The 18,858-nt window shown below is 38.3% G+C and overlaps 1 protein-coding gene across 1 annotated transcript in view; it reads right to left on the bottom strand.

The window, feature by feature from the left end:
* The window catches only part of Ca-alpha1T (Ca[2+]-channel protein alpha[[1]] subunit T), an 87,135-nt gene extending 70,871 nt beyond the window's left edge, over window positions 1–16,264 (bottom strand). The window contains exons 1-2 of the mRNA XM_070219195.1: window positions 16,060–16,264; window positions 15,097–15,283 (exon numbers count right to left, since the gene is read on the bottom strand). The gene's annotated coding sequence lies outside the window, so the exon portion shown is untranslated. The remainder of the gene's footprint in view (window positions 1–15,096; window positions 15,284–16,059) is intronic.
* Between the last annotated feature and the right edge of the window lie 2,594 nt (window positions 16,265–18,858).

Below are 18,858 nucleotides of genomic sequence, written 5' to 3'. Positions count from 1 at the left end.
GCGGGAAACGGAAGCGGAAACAACGTAAGCGGAAGCGCATGTCTAACAAGTTGCTGAAACTATGCGGGTCGACCAGCACTGAGCGAAAAACTAGCCTAAACCTACATTTATTAAACAAATAAATGGTTAGCTACGAAGCTTCAACCACATGAGATTTAAGTTTATGGCGCCCAACGTGGGGCTTTTGTTAAGGGACTAGAACGCTTAGTGTAAGGGTCTCAAGTCCCTTGAGAAAATCAAGTAGGGAACCAATGAATGATGTTTCAATTATGTAAGCCTACCTTTAAGGTATTTGCCATTTAAGCAAAGGAATAACTACCTACGATTTCATTCCGAATGAAAATACCCCCTCATAGTTGACTTATAAAATCAAGACAAATTCTGTGATTTCATGTGGTATTTCCCCAAGTGTAGTGAAACAAGAAAAGAACGGACTGTGGAGTGGAAAAACAAGAGGCAGACAGCGAGACCGAATCCGAAGTCGGAATAGCGCGAATGGCCCCCAAATGTGATTAGTGCACATGGCAAGTGGCCGAAACGGCGAAACTGGGGAAAGTTCCCGGGCAGCAGGTGCTCTCTACCTCTACCCCCTCTCTCCATTCCATTCCATTCCCCTCCCCCTTCCCATTTACCCCTTGACCAACCTTTTTGAGGCAAACACATGTAGCAGCATATCCGAACAGATGTACGCCTGAATTTTATCCCTTTCGCTCGCCCAACAAAGTTGCTAAGACGCCGCACGGTTCAGTTTCAGTTTCAGTTTGGTAAATCCTTTTTATGCCATGTCCTTGTTGCTTCTGCCTCTGCTTTTGTTTTTGTTGTGGTTGCTCCCTCGCCTTCTAACCCCCATCCCCTTCCCCCCTTAAAAAACCCCCCTTGCCGACCGCCCCTGGCTCACTGTTTGTTTGCCTACTTTTAGTGTTTAGCCAACGTCGCATAAAAATAGAACAGCAGCAACTGAAAAACAGCACTAGTCCATATGGCACAGTGGGTGGAAGAGGCAAAATTCTAAGAAAAACGGAAACTATTTAAAAATAAATATTTTCCAATCTATAACCTACGTCAAAACATTCGAAACTGTATGTAAATAAGTCTGGGCTTTCGTAGGAATGCAATCCTTGTGTTAGGATTATAATAACTGAACTTTTGTATTTAATAAACCAGTAAAATACCCAAAAGTGTGGTTTTTGATCCCCCCTAAAAATCCACTGTTAGTAAATTGCACGGTTTGGTTTAGTGCACTCCCCCCAAAACAATGAACTCTGAACCACTGTGCGCGGGGATCATTGCATTTTGCGGTTGCCACTGTGGTCGCGTTACCCAGAACAGAACTCTCCTGCTGGTTGTCGTCTGCGTAAAGGCTTAAAGTATTACAGTTACAGTAGTTGCCAGCCCCACAGCCCCCCAGCCACGCCCCCTCGCCTCCGCCCACCCGCTGCGACAGAAACTCAGCTAAGCCAAATGTTGACGACGACGTTTGCTGCTTTTGGCTTTCGGCTTTGGCTTCGTTTCTACTTTTCCGCTTTTTACACAAGGAAAAAAAGGTTATTAGAACAGAAAATCAAGAATTGTATTGAAAATTAGGTTAGAAAAGATTAAATTGCAATCGAACTTTTAAATGGTTATTAATTAAAATATTAGCACCAGTTAAATATTATTTAATAAATATATTTCGTGTTTTAAAAGTTGGAAATATAGTATTTTTAAATTAGTTTAGAATTACCCCTGAGTAAAGAGAAAAAATAAAATATTTAATACTATATAAAGGTGGATAAATTTGCCTTATGATGGAAATCAAAGCTTCTTTATTGTTAATACAATTTCTTTCAGTGCACCCCTCTCAGCGCAATATGAGCAACTTTTTGTTGCTGCTGCTGTAGTCACAACAAATTGCTGTAAGCTGTGAAACTAATCTTGGCAGTTCTTTCCCTTTTTTAAACCCACTTTCTTTTTTGGGGTGTATATGTGGGGGGTGAGGTAAGGAACTACTTCAGCGGATTACTTTCGGATAGTTTTGTTTCCCCACCCTACTGGTTTATTTTTATGGGGGTCTTTTTGGCATGGGGAATGCGGTGCTCTGCAACACTCTCATTAGCCGCGAATAATTTGAGCAACCCTCTGTTTTTTGTTTTAGGTAGACGACTCCCAGGATATTTTGACCATCCACCTGGTGGACCTTTTGACCTCACGTGCGGCGCCACTTGGCCAATTTGCGTAGCATACTTACCAGCTAAACGCTAATAAGCGGTCAACTCGACACACAAAAGGCGTTTACCAACGGCAAGAGTATGGACATACATATATGTACTTGTAGCATAATGTGCAAATAATTGATTGCCTGTTATGCGTGATTTTTCCTCTCTCACTCCTTAGCCTCAATTAGTTGGCGATAAGTCCATCAGTTGGCCAAGTCATTGAAAGGAATTTTAATAGGAGGATCTGACTTTAACCTAAATGGTGTTAAGTCTACATTTCAGTGCCCCGACTATCAAATACCCATTTTGAATTATTATCAAAAAAGCGAGAATTAATCAAAAAAATTCATATTTTTCATCCTAAATATCGGTTTTATGGTCGTTACAATGGAAATAATGGTCCAAATATGGAATGTCATACCTCGATGAGCTCGTAATTAAATTCCCACTCGATTGGTATCCAAACCTAGAAATTTTTAAATTTTGTCATTTCTTGCAAAAAATTGCGATGGCACCCCTTATCAAAAATGCGAAAATTGTTCGAAAAAAATTTTTTCCAGAAAGTGATGGGATTCGTTAGCATAGGTCGTTAGCTGTTCAAAACAGTCGGTCTTTTAGCTGTAGGCCTTGAATTGTCCAAGCAACGACTAAAAAACCATAAAAAATGACTATTTTCGTCGAAAATTCGATTCCATATTTTCCACCCTAAAATATCAGTTTTATGGTCGTTAAAATAGAAATAACGGTCCAAATATGGAATGTCATACCTCGAGTTACGGATATAATAATAACATAAGATATTTAGAAGAAATCACTTCAATTTGTAAACAAAAAGCCTCTGGATTTAGCCATAAATTAATCAACACCAAACCCAACGAAAATTCCATCACACATACGAATATAGATACGAATATTCTCCGATTTGCAGCAAATTGAACCATTTCCATTCTATTTTTGGCTGCAATCCCTCAAGGATTTCCACTCCATCACGACTGTTCAGCCATTCCCATTGAGAGAGTGCAGCGACTGACTCAATTTACCTTATCGATATGGCCCCGATTCCATTCCCAGTCCCCATTTCCCATTCCCCGGGTGAATCTAATAGAATAAACCAATTGCAAACAACGGTGGAGGAGAAATGGCCAGGAGAAAGGTGAAAGGTCGACGGGTGGCAAAGGGGGGGGGAGTCCCCCGGAAAAACTGTTGCCCATGTGATGACAGGCTCAAGTTGTCGTTGTTTTGCTTTTTCCTCTTGGCTTTCGTTTGCCTTGGCTGCTTTCACTTTGTGCATTTCCGTCAAGCGGAAATTCGCGTAAATTGCCGGCATGTCCACTGTGCAAAAGTGGGGCGGTGGATGGTGGGAAAGTGGGTGGAAAAGTGGGCGGTTCCGAAACGGAACGGAAGTTGATGCAAGTCTAGAAACGAGTGCCAAATGCCGGAAGCCCATGGCATACTTGGACGCAGGACGCAGGACACACAGGACACGGGACACGGAGACAGGGAGCCGAAATGAAAGGCGCAATGAAACTGTTTGCAATGGCCGACGACAAATGCAATTTTCCCAGGGACTTGGCACTACAACGAACAAAATACAAATGAAAATGGGGATTCGATTCCAAAAGGACGAAAATGGAGCAATGAACTGAGTATAATTTGTGGCAAAACAAACTGATTGATTCCTTGGGACCAACAAATTGATTGATGGCACAAACGTTAATTTTATTTTATAAATTAAAATACAGAAATAGAAAAATAAATAAGTAAGTGCTTTGGTCTAGTGGTTGAGCTGATCATCAACTGTTACACACAAGCTAAACAGTGTGACCATGCATCTATTAGAGGAAGCATGTGTGACCATTAATTTTAAGTGAGTTCTAGAAACTTTAACTTAAAGAAAAGTTTAGGGACCAGGAGAAAATACGTTAAAAATATATTTAAAAATTAAAATAAATACATACAAAAACCTTTTAAGTAAATAAAACTAACCACCCTAAAAAGGGTATAATTTAAAGGTTTATGTCCCATTCCCTTTTATTTAATAGCCTTTTCCTTCTTTGTTTCGGATCTCCTTCCGTGTAAGCCGCCTTATCCAGCCTATTGCTTCGCCCTTGGTTAGTACTTATATATCCCCTCCCCGGGAATCCCGGGATCCTTCTCATCTATCCCTAAATCAAACTGTTTGCATCTCATCCCAAAAGATCCGGGGGATTGAAGAGCCGTTCTAATCCAACATCCCGGTAGGCTCGGCTCCTCAATTACTGGACTTATGGAGGAGGATTTGCGGTGGCCGTGGCCCAACCATCCCGGTTATCCCAGGTCCTTGTCCCTTAACCCGCTTTCAACTGCCTCACCTCGTTAGCCCCCCACTGCCCGAAGTTTTTTTCTGCCTCCTCCTCAAGTCCGGGGGCAATCCACTCAATTTTTATTCGTTATTTTCATGTTGGCAATGCAATAAAAGGGGCCCATTCATGGGGGCCTCCTTTCTTGGCCGTTAGGATGCCTAGAGGCAACGCCATTCTCGTTGCCATTTTGCGTATTCTTTTTCCCTTTTCCTCCCTTCTCCATTTTGGGATTCTATTTTCTTGGGGCCCTTGGATGCGATAATATGATGAAGTGATTGAAGTGCCGGCGACTCGCTGGAATGACCATTAGACATGCAAAACGGGGAACGTGTTGCTATTTATGCTAGGTTATAGCCTTACCCCCACTCTGCCGATTTTCGGGTTTAACTGCCCTTTTTCATAACGGGCCGACATTTTATTTACCTTTTTTTGTTTTTGGATTAGCTTTCGCCGTTTGTTTGCCGATTGCTGCGTGTTAATTGGCCACGCAATGGTGACAAATTGAGTTCACCACCCACTGAAGCACTTACCAAGCTGTTTACCCACTGCTTACCCTTTTTGCGAGGGACCTTGCACCTGACCCCGAGTGTTTTTGGGGCAAGAGTGGAGGAGATTCATCTCCATGCCAAATGTATGCCAAGTGGCATCCGCTTGGCATAATGAGCTGCGTCTACAATTGCTCCGGCCTTGACATCTGCCTAAAAGGGTGGGCACTGTGGCACTGTAGCACCATAACACCACCCACAAGCAGCCCACTGGTCCACCTGGCACATTTGTTTTTATGTTAGAGCGTCAACGCAGTTTCCATAATTTCTGCATTTGTATAAAACTCGCCAAAAAACACAGTAAAGCTTCGATATTTGGAAAGATTAAATGGATATCTAGAAAAAAGTCTACTAACTGATTCAGAGTTGCATTTGGATTTCAAATCAGAGTATTAGTGTGACCCTGCTTGCAGAAGAAAATTCATAGGATGACCATTTTTTAAATACTATGCTATTATTTCTTTAAAAATGTGATAACATAAAACGAGAACGTGTCGTAGAAACGCTTAAATTGAGTGTCAATCTACTGGATTTTAATAACAACTTGAGACAGTAAACCTTGAGTATATTGCTGGGCTTATGCCTGCGTAATAAAATAAAATCCCCACTTCGCTGGCTCCACTGTAGCGAGGTGGCAAGCGATGCTATCATTAAGGGCTTTACGACAATGCCGGGCAATAAAATTAATTAAAATTCAATAAATTGACGCCCCGAAATGGAAACATTCAAATGGGAGCTGAGGGAGCTGTGATACGGATCCTTGGATGGTTTGGGTTGGGTTTGGATGGGTTTGGATGGGTTGGGCTGGGTTGTTCCCCAATACAAGCTCACGTTTCACTGGAGGATTCATCGCTGATGTTTAACATTGGGAATTGTTGGGTGGCTGTGGGTGTTTTCATTCTGCGGGTGCCTGCTTATGTTAATGCCCAATTACAATTGTTGTTCGCATTTGCTGTTTGCGTTGGAAATTGTATTCTCCCGGGTAATAGGAGAAATGGGAACGGGATGGGTAAATATTGCTGAAAGCGAGACAAACATTTAGGGCGAAATTTCATGGGGAAATTTATAAGGCTGTGTAGAATGGGTGGAATGGATGGTGAAAGGAGGTCACGGAAAAGATGAAAAGAATAAATATAATAAAATCTACGTTAATACGTTCGGAAAAGCAACAATTGGGAGGAAGCAAGTTAAAATCATGTTGATGGCATTTGCGAACATTTTATTTTGGCCAATAAATTGCCAACTAAGTGGGTAAAGCTGGCAATTGTTATGGTAAGGGGAAAATTTAATTTCGAAAATATGCTGAATATTATTGGGAAAATATTCCTAAGAACCAATTAAAGTTATTAAAACATGTTTATTTTATTTTAAATATTTTTGTTGGTATTTCCCCATATATATAACTATAATTTACAGCTTAAGTCACTTTATTTTCACCCAAAATTGTTGCTAAATCAAAAGGACAACAATAAGTGAAAATGCTAGAACCAAACATTTAAGTGGAAAATTCCATTTGACATTTTGCCATTTTTTGCCAATCTCTGCCATATTTTCCATCTTTCAATTCCGCACTTGCCTCGCATGCCTCAAAATTTGTTATTTATGAGTTTGCCCATCGACAGGCATCGAATAATTTACAGCATCATAAGAACGAAGCCCACTCAGGAAAAAGGAAATCTCTATAAACAAAACACTTGGAAATGCACAGGTAATAAACAACAACAACTAATGCAACGAGAGGGAAAGAGAAGGAGCAAAAAATAAAACTATGTGCCAGACAAAGAACAACAGAAATATAGTTCTCTCTGGCAAGCGGGGGAAATTCAAAGCCCAGAGATTCGAAGGGTTTAAACAGAATTGGAAAACTGCACTTGGACCCAAAAAGGACACCTCGGCCAAGTGCCACAAAGGGGAAATTGCGGGGAGCGGGGAAAGGACTATCGAAAGGACTTCGGCGGCAAATTGAATTGTTCGTCATTGAAGAAAATGGCAAGTGATTGGGAAGGTTGGAGGGAAGATGAGGTGCTGCGAAGTGGCCCAAGGACCACATGCATAAAGGATGCAGAGAAAGAAAATATATATATAAGCTTTAATTCATATAAATTAAATATTTAATTTGGGTTTTCATAGGCGAACAAATAATATTAAGGAAATATTCCTATACTTTTTATTTAATATTATTTTCCCTTTTTCATTTAAAAGAAAAATCATAGTTTTTCTCAGTGCCTGGTGTGGGAATCCTTCCACATGGCAACAGTTGGCCCACAAAAGATTTCACAGTCAAAACAAAACCGAATGCCAAAATGAAGACAGCAACTGACAGCGGAAATTGAATCGCACTGCTTGCCAATGTGTGTGTGTGGGGGGTGTGTGTGTTGATGGGTGTTTCTGATTGAGTGGGTGTCGCACATTTTCCTTGGATACGCCTTAACTATCCTAGAACTCGTCGTGCTGCCCAACCATCAATACCAATCAATGAAAGTAGTTCGTGCAAGGATTTAAATTTGTTTTGGTCTAGTGGATCAGCTGATCATCAGCTGTTTCGCACAAAATGAGCAGTGTTACCATGCAACTATTACAGTAAGCATGTGTGACCATGCGTCAAGCTGATTAGCTTGTCTTTTCAAGGGATTTCTCCATTCATTTTGTACTGGATAAGAACCCTTTATTGAATCCAAATCCAAACAAAATTTCACTTTAATAGCTTCCCAAATGGCAAACACTGATAAATCCGGCCAAGTAAAAGTTTGATTCAATAAGGCAAGAGCCGAAAACCTCGTGAGGCAAAACTCCGGTCCTTTTCGCCCGTTTGTCCACCGCACATTTTCATTTTTTTTTGCACACTTTTCCCCCGGATTCCAGGGGAATGAAATATGCTCGCATTCAATTCACTTCATGTCCTAACCATATTTTGACAACTGTTACCGCAAAAACAGAAAACCAACAGAAAAGCTCCACAAAAAAAACGAAAACGTGGCGAGTAAAGGGGCATCAAAGGGGGTAAAAAAAAGAAAAAACAAAAAAAACTGAAAGAAGTAACGGCAGGCCAGCTGTGGCATCCACTTGTGGTTATTTGTTGTCGGAACTTTTGCTTTCCATCCTTCCCCAAAAATTCCTGTTCCGTTGCAAACTTTTTTGCTTTCCTTACTTTTATTTTTTTGGTTTTTGGCAATTTTAACCAGCGCTAATGTCTCTGTATGTTTGTGAGTTTTTTGACCAAGGCTTCGAATTTTTGTCGAGGAAGAGCAATCCGTTTTTTTGCTGGTCCCAAAGTTGAACAGCAGAATTTTGAAATTTTCATTTAGCCATTGCATTTGCTGTTTTAGCGATGACAAAAAAAGAAGAGCATACATTCTTGAAATATTTTTAAAATTTTTAATCATTTGATTCCATTTAATAAATTTAAAACAGTGCGTATACGTGATATTTTAGGTAAACTGAGCATAACAGCATTTCGCCAATGCATTTCCTGTTTTAGGGATGACAAAAAGAAGAGCATACTTTCTTTAAATATTTAATCATTTGATTCCATTCAAATATTAGGTATTCACACAATAAATTAAAAACAGTGCGTATACGTGATATTTTAGGTAAACTGAGCTAATTACGTATACGTATTTTTACAGCATTTATGTATTATTTCATCAGTACAAAACATGCTTAAGCTGTTTCATAATATTATTTTTAATTTCCAAGACATGTTAACCCACATCAGATAAGTGTGTAAATTAAATATAATGCCCATTTTCCCGTCATTTATATGTGCTCTTTGCTTACATCTGTATAATTAATCATATTTTATGGGCTCAATGTCGATTGCCGCTGACATTGTTGCCATATCATTTTCGTACACGAATGTGTGCGGTTTTTTTTATTGGCGGTGGGATGGGGCAACACGTAATTGTTGTCACTTATTCATTGCACAGCAGATAAAATTAATTAGCATTTTTGACACTGACAGACTTCACCGCCCACTTCACCGCAATTATGCCATTGGAATTCCTGAATTCCTAACGCAATTTCTTTGATCTCCTTTTCAGCATTTTTCCTTTTTTCGCCTTTAAAGGTCCAAAAGTTTTGCGCAATGTGAAGATTTTCGAATTAAAATTCATGAGGAGCCACAGTCAACGACTCACAAAATTCATTTCCATGGGCTCAACAAGGAAAAAAAAACTTTAAACTGCAGACAGTCTTTAAAAATTATGTTTATGATAATTATTATTACGTATATATGCACGAGTGAATATACTTATATATATAAACTTTCTGTTTTGTCCCTCCAACTTTTGCTGACATATTTTCAGAAGTATTTAGAGAGAAGTTACCCAAAAGCCCCTCTCTCCATCTCTCTCTCTAAACTGTAAAATTCATAGCCATTTTTAAGGGGATGCACTGGAAGAAAGGTATTTAAATAAACAACAATTTGTATATTTTAAATAATTTAAATTTAATTTATATTTCATATTATTTAAAAGCCCAACTATTTTCTTTTTATATTATATATTTATTTAAGAACTTTCTAACTAAGGTTCTTTAATTTATACAACTTACTAACGAAATATTCTTCATAAAATATTCAGTTTTTTTTTTGTATTTAATATTATTTAATTGAATACCCCTATTTTTTCTTTGTGCATGGAAGCTGTTGCTGCTGAGGCTGGCAAACTTTTTGGGGCTGGGTGCTCACACAAAAACAAACACAGGCACAGGTGAATGGGGTTGGGTGGTTGGGTGGCTTGGGTTGTTTTCGGCTGTTTGGAGGGGGTGGCAGACGGGGAGTTTCTGGGCGCTTTGTTGCCCTCCAGGCAAAGGGCAATTTTCAGTTTGAATATTTTAGCTGCTAATTAAAATGTATTCGCGGTTAGCAAAACGCCTTTTGCGACTCCCCAGCTCGTTTTAGCCCATATTTTCCCACCCACTTCGCCCTTCCCTTCCATTCCCTTCCCGGGAAAATGCGAGAAATGTTCGCTTCAAGATGAAGCCGCAAATAAACAGAAAGTGTAATTGCATGCAGTAATTTCGAGGAAAATTCAAAAGGGGAAAGTCGAAGGGAAAACACATCCTGGAAAATGCAATGACAAAAGTGCAGCTGCATGCTGCTGCAACCCGAAGCCGGAAATGCTGCTGCCACATTGAACTTGCCCCAGACCAGTTGCCAGTTGTCCGGAAATGGAGTTGAGCCCAAGTGGCAGGTGGACGGACAGAAAAGGTATGCACATGTGTATGCATGCTCGTGCATGCATATGCATGTCTGGCCTGAAGTCCTGCGATTGCAACCAGTTCGAAGGTTAAGTGCCAAGACATGGGCATAGATGAATTCCAACGGCAATACGATATCTACGAGTATTTGAATGCCGCACCTGCAAGCATCCCGAGTTGCAATCCGAATAGCTATGCATATAGGGTTTCAGGTAATTAGCAAACCTACCATTAACTAAACTCTTCTGGTTTTCATCTTAAAACCATTGGGCATAAATAAACAAAGGCTATAATCAATTATAAGCCGACTGATAACGATTTAAAGGAAAATACCAGTGGAATTGCTAAATCAGATGAAAGAAGCAATGAATTCCAAGGGAAGCTGGCAATATAATTGAGTTTTGGATTTGTTTCAACGAGTCTGGGAATAAAATATATTCTATATATAATTTAAATTTAAAATTCAAATTTTTACCAAAAACCCAGATTTGTACTAAAAAATATTTAGTTTTTTGACCATAACAATGGAAGTATTAGTCCAAATATGGATTGTCATACCTTTCTGAACTCGTTATTTAATTTCCAATCGATTGGCATTTAAACCTGGACATTTTATTTTTTGACTATTTTTCGCAAAAAATCATGATGTACCCCCTTAAAAAAAATTGAAAAATTGGCGAAAATTTTATTTTTCCAAAATCACACGGAAAGTATTATGGATTTATTTATTATTTTGTTATCTGTTCAAAACAGTACGCATTTTTGGTGTAGGACCATTTTTGGCCAAGTTACAGCAAGAAGACAATAAGAAAAAATTCATATTCTTTTCGCAACAAATCATGATGGAATGTAAAATTAAATTTAAGGTATCTTAAATAAATGCAGCTCTTCCTCTTCTTAACCTTTTTTATAACCTCACGTTGACTATGCCTTCATGTAAGGATCAACTTAATTCGGTTGGAGTGCTCGTGAAACTAACATTTTCCAAGTGGAGTCCCAGAAATTCCGGCTGCAACCGCGGAGCACAAAAGCTGATCTCTGGGCTAAATGACAGGTACACAAGAAGAGTTGGCCCAGAAAGCGGAAAACTAGTAACAGGTAACTTCTGGCCATATCTGGTAATGAGTGGCCAACTCCCTGGTGCCACTCCGGTGACCTCCGACCTCGGAACTCGGCGCTCGGAACTCCGGGCAGCGGAGCTCATCAATGTGGCAGCCCCCGATTCCCGGACCGTTCCCATTAACCACTGGCTGTTCGACTGAAGCCCCGTTGAAAGTTGCTCGGCTCTAACCAATTTACAGAGTGAGAAAATTCAAAAACATCTAGGGTTCATTTCACGAATAGTTTAATGGAAATGCATCGGTAAAAATTTAGAACAAATAGCCTTTATAAATTGTATTTAAAATTTGTTAATCTAAGCAAAAATATATTGTATTACAATTTTTTTGAAGTATAATTTATAGGTGTAGATTTAGAAAAAAATTAAAATGTTGGATATTTGTATAATAAAAATCAAATTTATTTTTAAAGTACATTAATGTAGCCACTTCTTTTGTAGCCCTTTCTTTAACTCAACTTTATGCTTGTATCAAAAATATGTATTTAATCGGCTTAAAAACTTGGTTTTGTTTTCTTTCAATGTGTTGGTCTTTTTGGGGTCCTTTGCAGTTCAGCTGTCAGGTAGCATAATGTGCACAATGTACACGAGTATTTCGCAGTGTCACCGTCTCTCTCTATGGCTGATGCCCCGTCTCTTTCTGGCTGGACTGCTCTGTGCTGTTCTGTGCTCCATCGAGTATTCAACTCGCATCGCTTGCAAAGTGACATGGCATATTTCAAGGTAAACATTCTGAATTTTGCATATCAAACGCGGGGCAGAGCAAAAAGCAAACAGCACAAAAGAAGAGTGGCAAGAAGAAGAGCACTCCTACACATATGCACTGCACTTACACACACACACACAATCAGTTGGGTTTTCCACGAATTGCTTTGCAGTTGAATGAGCTGAGTGCTCCCCCGTAAGCCATGTGCAACGCGAAATGGTCTGTCTGTGCAGCCACCCATCCACCCCCCAACCACCCAACCACCCCCTAAATGGCCACTGCAAGCTGTAATTGTATAATTAATGAACGCTGCCCGCCGTCGATGGACGCTTAATGCAAATACTCGGGCGTATTTTTGGGGTGCGGTGCGGATAGTTTCCAAAAACGAAAAATTTCAAAAACCGCTCACAACCGGTCAAATCTGCTGCAATCCCTCTACCCAATCCCCCATTCCAAATCCCCGAACCCAATCCCTTTCCACGAGGGTTGGCAAAGCAATAGTATCAGTTTTGTGTTGCATACTTTTTGAATACCCAAATGCCTTAAATATAATAAAATCTTAATGGAAAATTCAATTTTAAATATAAAAAAAAGATCTATAAAAATTCTCCCTAAAATATTCTTCATAAAAACCCGTTACTTTTAACCCTTGGTTTCAATTCACTTACCATATTTACATTTTATGCTCATAAAGCCTTCGAATAATTATAGTCGTTATACCTTCATTTAATTACAAATTTATGGTCAGCTTTTTAATACAACATTTCCCTTTGACACTCAGTTTTAAGCCATACGAACGATAAGGGATGAGGATTTGAACAGAAAACAGCAAAATGATTAAAAACTTGTGTACGAGTGACATGTGTGATTATTTTATCTGAATCTCGTTTAATTGAATCGCAAAATAATTGCTTAACTGCAATGACAATGCGCCACTAATGAAAGAAAACGAGAGAAGGCAAAAGTTTAAAATGATTTTCCATATTTGCCTGATATCAATTAAAACTATTTTCGATTCATCTGGCCATGCGAAATGCAGTAATTAATTGGGCAACCCGCTGGTCACAAATTCCATCTCCATTTGGCCGTGTCCAGTGTGTTTGCCCTCTCTTTCTAGCCTCCTCTAGCCCTCTCCCTCTTTCGGCCCTCTCTGCGCCCGTCTCTTTCTATATATATGCTGCTCTTTCTCCGTCTGTCTCTGTTTACAATTGCCGCCCGCTAATTTATTTGAAAAGCCATTTGTTACCTTTGGCTTGCCTCTGTTTACATGTCTGTCCGTTTTGTCCGTTTGTCCGGCTGTCCGTTTGTCCGTCCGTATTTTCTATATACCCAACTGCATACGTGTGTGTGTGCCCGGGTTCATATATGTTTTTGCTTTTTAGATCTCGCTTGATGTTCGCGCATTACATTTACATTCACAATTACAATTAGCGTTAATTCAATTTACTGAAAAAGAAAAGAAAAACCCCAAGAAGAACCAAACAAGAAAATCGCAGAAAAAAGTCCTCGTTCCGCCAAAAGAAAAAAAGGAAAATCAAAAACAGTTTACTAATTGTTTAGAAATGTGCATAAAAAAATATGTGTGTAGACACATGCCAACCCCCAATGGGCTTTATAATCAATTCATTTAGCGAAATTCGGGCAAGTAAATAATGAGCAAATCGGAGAGAATAAATCGAAAGAAAGAGAGAGGAAGAGATTTTATTGATACAGATACAGATCGAACAGCTGCCAATTGCAAAATGCCTCCAGTACTCGATAATCTTATGTATGTACAGTGTACATTGTACAACCAAAGATACTCACACACACACACGCACACTTGGGCCGTTTATTTAGTGAAAAATCGAGAAAAATCGAGGAAAATGTGTTCGCCTTTGTTTGTGTTTTGTTAAGCTTTAGTAAATACTTGAAAATTTAATGCCGTTTGGCCAATAATTAAGGAAAAACATTTCCAATAACCCCATGTACCCCATATACCCAAACGCCCCTTCTTCCCCTCCAAAAACGTTTTCTTTTGATAATTCGCTCAACAATCTGGCGCATACTTCGAGATATTAATCATACGCACGGTTGTCAGCTTTGATTCGCCAGATTCGCAGTCAATGAAGAATTTAAAGTACACGCGCCGAAAAAATGCAAAAAAAAAATGCAGAAGGAAAACCAAGAAATCTCTATTTCCATTTAATCACAGAATCACAGGAAGCGACCAAGGGAAAACCAGTTGGAGAATGAGAGAACAAACATCAATGAACAATTAATGTGAAGACAAGTTCCGAAAAAAAGGAAATATAAGAAAAAATTGGGCAAGAAGTGAGTGAGAAATGGGAATGGGAATCAGAATGGCAAAAGAATGCAAAATCGAATTGTAAACAGTGTGTTCGATGATGATGGCACACAAAGCCCAAGGAAAACCATTAAGAAAGCATCGGACAAACAAAAGGCAAAAGGAGAACTGAAGGGCCGATAAAAAAAATGTGAATTCCAAGGCTGTGGTTTAAAATGTTTCAGCACCCAAAGTCTCGCAGGGATTTATTCTTTTCCTGTTTCTTGTTCTATTTTTGCCTCTTTTTTTCCAGCATGCCTTTTTCATTAAATCTCTATTTACTTTCCATTAAGTTACATACAATTATTTGCTCACTTCTTGCGGCTACAAACAGCTTACGTTTTAAATAAATGATTTCTGATTTTGTTACACTTTCAAGGCCAAGTATTAAGTAAAAACGAAACAATATACGCTACGTATACGTGATATTTTGAAGACAGCTTCAAGCTTGTCTAGATCAACAAAAATGAGTAAAACCTTTTTTAAAGAAAATTGTAAGGACCTTTAATCCTTTTAAAGAAAATCCTATTACCTCTTTCCACTTTCAAAACAAAAATAAGTTAAACATATTCTCACCAAACTTTTGTTTTTAAAACAAAAACCACGTGCAACTTTGCGTATGCGCGATATTCTTTAAAATCAAGTTCCCTTGGCAATTTCACTCACCTTTTATCGCTCCGAAGGCCTTTTACTTGGTTTCTGTTGTTGTTTACCTTGGATTTTCTCCTTTTCCGCTTCGCTTTCCAAAAACTTTTGCTTTGTTTTAATTTCAATTTCAAATTTGGTTTAGATTTTCCTTTTTTTCGAATTTTCAATTCGCATTCAGCTTAATGTTGTCTTTTATCTGGTGTCTCTGCCAAAGTCACAACAATAACCGAAAAAAAACAACAAACAATGGTATTTTTAATGGGGTGTGAGGGAGCATGTGTGTACGTGTGCGATAGAGATCGACATATATATATATAGAACTATATAGAATTTCAAAACAAAAGTTGCGCGCCCAGGAAGTCCACGATTGTTGATTGTTGTTGCTGCAAATCGCCCGTCGGCGTTCGATGCCAAAATACCTCGGGGTATCGAAAGAAAAACACATTTCATTTTCGTTCAAATGCAAAAACTCCTTAAACAAAAGCTAACGAAAAACTAAAATTTCAATCATAAAACATTAAATGGAAAGAAACACAAAGACTTGATCATTTATTTGTACGATTTTTTTCAAATTGGTTGGGAAAAACTCATTGCATTCAACAAAATAAAATGAAAAAAGAAAGCGCACTTTAAATATTTAACCATTTTTTAAAAGCTGTTTAAAATTGTTTGTTTCAGTTAAAAAATATAAATAAATTTCAAAAGGCTATAAAAAATATACCGAAAACATGTTAGGCACTTTTTTAAACTATTTCCGAAATATGGACTTCAAAAAAACAAGAAACAACGTCGAAACTTTCCATGGGCATATGTACACTTTTCTAGAACATTTTTCAAAGATCTTTCGCATGTGTTATTGTCAGGCACTTTTAAACATTTTTGTTTTTGTTTTAAATGTTCAGAACTTTAAGACGTTAAACAACTCAAAAAAAGTTTCAAAAAAATTTCGAAATCTCTCTATTTGTTTATATTGTCACGCACGAATTCGGTTGAATTATTCAAAACTTGAATGCCAACGGTATTTAGTGTTGATTTTGGTATGGCTGCTCCTCTGGTATTTTTTATTTAGTGGGTATGTGTTTTAGTGGGTGGTGTGTATATCGTATCGCTGGGACTCCAAGAACTACAACAACGCAGTGTTATCCGCTCGGAGGCTGAACGCCTACTGGATGTTTGGATGTTGCACGCGCCGAAAGCTTCCGCAGAATGTGCCGTTACGTTTGCCAAAGCACGCAACGCGTCGGCTGCGCAGTCGGCAGAGCAGCAACGGTGTCGCTGGCAGCGACGTGCACGAACACGAGCGAACACGACCGAACACGAACGGACACGACCGCGGAATACCGGACTGGACTCGGAAACTCAGGGGAGATTTCGCCAAACTAGCTGTTTGAAAGTACAATTTCAAACTTAAAAGAGCAATTTCTAAATAGTAAAATTTACTTTCCTCTGCAAAACATTATACTCTAAAGTTAGTTACATTTAATAAAAGGTGCTGGGAAAATTGCTTTGCCTTTAAAATATTTTTAAATTAAAACTGATAAGCTGAACTAAGCTTATTTTTGGTAAAATAATGGCAATTCATTTTTATTAACAATAGACAGAATAAAAGTTTCAAATATTTTTCAGTAGGACTTTATGAACACAGTTTTCAATGCGCAGGTGCCAAAGATTTAAAAGCAACTAAAAGAACTGAGTCAAAAGGAAGACTGCGTGTAGAATTGAATTTGTAAATTAAGAAATATATCAAATAGTTACATATTTACATACACATGTTTAAAATATTAACATTTTACTGCTAGGAAATTTATTTATTGAAAGGTTTTAAATAAAAACTAAAAACTTGTCCCTTAAAGATAATACTTCAACGATCTTTTTGGGCCAGCTGACTGGCCTTTTCCGTTAATTGCATTTTCCCTAGCACGGACGTCCAAAAGCGCAGCGCCTTCCGCCCTGATCCATAAAACATATCTGCCTGAATAATTCAAGGCAAATATAACGCAGTCTACACGCCGCCAACCGAGAACGAAAATGAAAACGACAACGAAAACTCTACACGTCCTTGCTCACGCACTTCGCACAGTGGGATGTTTACAATAAATTGAGGAGTCTTTTAATATCAAAGATAATTACTAATAAAGCATTTAAATTTTTTGAAAATAAAATAAATACTTAATCATTAATAACTAAGAATTAATTAACCTAACATTAACAAAAGCTTCCTTTTTAATTTTTTTTTTGCCTGTATTACTTTTATATTTGCAAAATAATATAAACATATCCCTTTGTTCGTTGGATTTAAATATAAAAATATATATTTACATCATTTCTTCTTTACACCTGCTTCGTTTGAAATCGCCCACTGTGCTCAGGTGTTCTCAGTGGAGAGTTCCACGGAGAGCGTGTTGCTCTGGTGGGCTGCTGCCCTTCCAGTCGGACTTCCCTTCGTTTTCCAGTCGGCCTCGTGTGCTAACAAGTGGAAAGCAACAGTTGAAATGAATGAAAACTTTCGAAGCTGCTCGTTTCTCGCTGTCGCCGCGGGCAGAGGCGCGGGCAGCGACGCCTGCAGCGACGCCAGCTTCATGTGTTGCTTCTCCTGCTTCACCTGCTAACCCAGTGGGCGGTGGGTGGTGGGTGGTAGTCGGTGTTGGTTGGTTGCCCAGTGGGTGGAGGTCGCCTTTCCGTTAGCTGTTGCTTTTTCCAGCCAGCACAGCACACTGTTGCTCTCGCTGAGACGTCTGTTTTTCTTTTCTGTTTCTGTTTCTGTTGCTTTTTCTTTCTTTTTTGGTTTTTGCGGTGGGGTAGGTGGATTTTTGGGGGTTCTCGGTGGGGTGGATTGCTCTTGGTCCCGTTAAGCAGCAACTAATTTTTGTTAATCACACCTTAATGACATGAACTTGACACCATTCCATTGCCGATGCCTCGATTTCCATAAATTAGGCAAGCAAATAGACAACGTAATGCACAGCAAAGAAAATGTTTTTAATTTACTGATTAATTGATACCAAAAATGATGTGTGAACGTATGTATTTAAAAGGTTCCCCATTTTGTAAGTGGAAAAATAAAAAAGTTAAGATTAAGAAAAAGAAAATTATATTATAACAATAACATGATTTAGTAAAAAAAATAAAAAATGGTTTTTGTGTATTAAACAAATATTAAAAAATATATTATATCATAAAATAAGAGTGTTACTTTTAAAACTAATTTCAGCAAAATCTTAGCCATAGCTTTTACGAATTCTTAACCATTTCGAACCAATAGGAATATTTTTTTCAGTGTTTTAGTCTTTGTTTGAGCGACACTTAATTACAATGTGCCAACTTAAGGGCAACTACAAATATAAAGTGCAGTTCACAGCAAATGCAACACACATACATACATACACCAAACACACACAAACTCACGCATGCACGCTTTGATTTTAATGAGTTGCCAGCCGACAAAAAGAACCAAATCGTTTTGACAGCCCCACGAATAAATCAACATTTTTGATGCAGCTTTTTTTCTGATTTATGACCGAACATTAAAGTGAATTTGTGAAAAATGACTGGCCATTAATAGACTTGTTTAAACTTAATAGTTTTGCAAGCACTTGATATTAAGTGCCTGACTCATTACACTCGTTTTTATTGGTTTTGAGTAATTAATGTAAACATAATGGGTTAGTTTTCGAAATGATATGTACCTACCATATTATTTCAAGATTTAAAATATAAAGAAAAAGACATGTTTTTAACTATTTAACAATATTAATCCGCTATTAAGTTATAGTTCAATAT

Source organism: Drosophila takahashii, chromosome X (genome assembly GCF_030179915.1).
Source record: "Drosophila takahashii strain IR98-3 E-12201 chromosome X, DtakHiC1v2, whole genome shotgun sequence".
NCBI classification, from domain to species: Eukaryota; Metazoa; Arthropoda; class Insecta; order Diptera; family Drosophilidae; genus Drosophila; species Drosophila takahashii.
The sequence above is the reverse complement of the archived record's forward strand: the minus strand, read 5'-3'. Positions and strand labels throughout refer to the sequence as shown.